Source organism: Lissotriton vulgaris, chromosome 5 (assembly GCF_964263255.1).
Source record: "Lissotriton vulgaris chromosome 5, aLisVul1.2, whole genome shotgun sequence".
Classification (NCBI taxonomy): Eukaryota; Metazoa; Chordata; class Amphibia; order Caudata; family Salamandridae; genus Lissotriton; species Lissotriton vulgaris.
In genome coordinates, this window is record NC_141693.1 from 203375475 (window position 1) to 203377158 (window position 1684).

General features: G+C 42.3%; 1 long non-coding RNA gene across 1 annotated transcript; it reads left to right on the plus strand.

Annotated features, from left to right (window-relative positions):
* The first annotated feature begins 243 nt into the window (after nucleotides 1-243).
* LOC147710484 (uncharacterized) lies at nucleotides 244-861 on the plus strand. The gene is made up of 3 exons (XR_015295632.1): nucleotides 244-306; nucleotides 393-465; nucleotides 561-861. It is a non-coding gene; the product is annotated as an uncharacterized LOC147710484 (long non-coding RNA).
* The last annotated feature ends 823 nt before the right edge of the window (nucleotides 862-1684 follow it).

The following is a 1684-nucleotide window of genomic DNA, read 5'->3' on the forward strand; positions in this document are numbered from 1 at the left end:
AGGGTGGTGTGGAGTGCAAAAAACGATGGATTTAGGCCCAGATCCTTGTACTGGGGTGAATGTAAGACATTGATCTACATTCTGTCCATCAAATTGTTTTTTGTAATTTTCTCCATAAGGTACGAGGGTGGCTTAAGGTTACGTTATTCTGAGACAAGTCAAATACGGGTCCACAACTAAACATACTGGTGCCCTGTCTCCCCCTCCCTCCTCTCTACCTCTCCCTCCCTGTTGCCCTTTATTAGGTAACAACGAAGAGTAAGAACAAAGAAGTTGTATTCGAGTTTGGCATTATTAAAAAGACAGGTATGTTGCAGACAGTGAGTGAATGGTCTAACATAAACGCAAGATAGCAGAATAAAACATCAAATACCTCCTCTTATTGTTTACAGACTCATTACGTATACAAACCGGACACAGCGGTCTTGAAATCCCATCTAAAATAACGCTTTACCACATTGGCAGGTAGGTAGGTCCACATAGCCAATGGTAGTAGCTGTTTAAATCATGTAAATACTGCAGACAAGTGGCAGGTGTTTTATTTGTTTTTGTACTTATAGATATACCCAAATGTGGATAAGTAAGATGCCCTGATGAGAGCACACTAAGGCAACTGTGTGTCTCGAAACGCGTCGGCACAGCGAGAATCTTGCTGAGTTGTATTAGGAATATGGTTACTGATAACAAGAATATCTTGGAGAATGAATTGAATACAAACAAGATATAATATTGTGTAAACACCGCAGACTTGCAGTGCAATTGATTTGTCTTGCGAAAAACATTTCTTGCGTTCCACATTGGATTATTGACAGTGATTGTGAATATTGTGTGTAAAAATTTGTGAATTTATTTGTTTCACTGATTATGTGAATTTATTTTGTTTCACTGATTATTGCTATATATATGCCTCAAATTTACGATTTCTCGTAAATCTGGGGCAGTGTCAAAAGGCCATGGATGTTGCTGGGAACGCCTCCAGCAACACCCATTGCACGCCCCTTTAACGCAGATCACTGCCTTAAAGGGACTGATATTTATCAGGCAGCATTAGGCCAAAAAAAGTGGCTGGGTGCTGCCTGATAAATATCACCCAGGTTTCTGTGCCACGGAATGTCACAAAAAGTGACGTTCCGATGGCGCAAGGGGATGAGGCCCAAAGTATTTTTTGTATAGCGCAAGAGCTGCCCTAAATCAAGGCATCCTTGTGCTAAGACACTGGGCTTGCAATAGAGAAAAGCGAGTTAAGCAGGTTAAAAAGCCAAGTTTACAGACCTTTTAGAAAGGACAGGTGAGTTGAGGCACGGTGGAGTTCCAGTCCTTGGAGATCAGTAGACAAATGAGTACCCGCCCAGTGTGGAGCGTCTCAATTGTGGGACCATGAGCATCTTGGCCCCCGATGATCTGAGGGGCCTACTAGAGAAGTAAATATGAATTGATTTCTAGAGATAGCTGTGCCTGCTAGTTACACATTAGTGTAAATTATGAACATCGCATCTGAATGTTCAGAGAAACTCTTTCCTACAATCTGGTTCTGTATTGATTCGTCCAGTTGTAGGAGTAGTGCCCTACAGAGTGAAGGAGTAGATGAGTGTTGTGACGAGGATACCTGAGTAGGTGGCAGTAGGATGGATGACCGCATGTGAATTGCTCACCCTGGGCCCTTCAAGTGTCAATGGGTGAGATT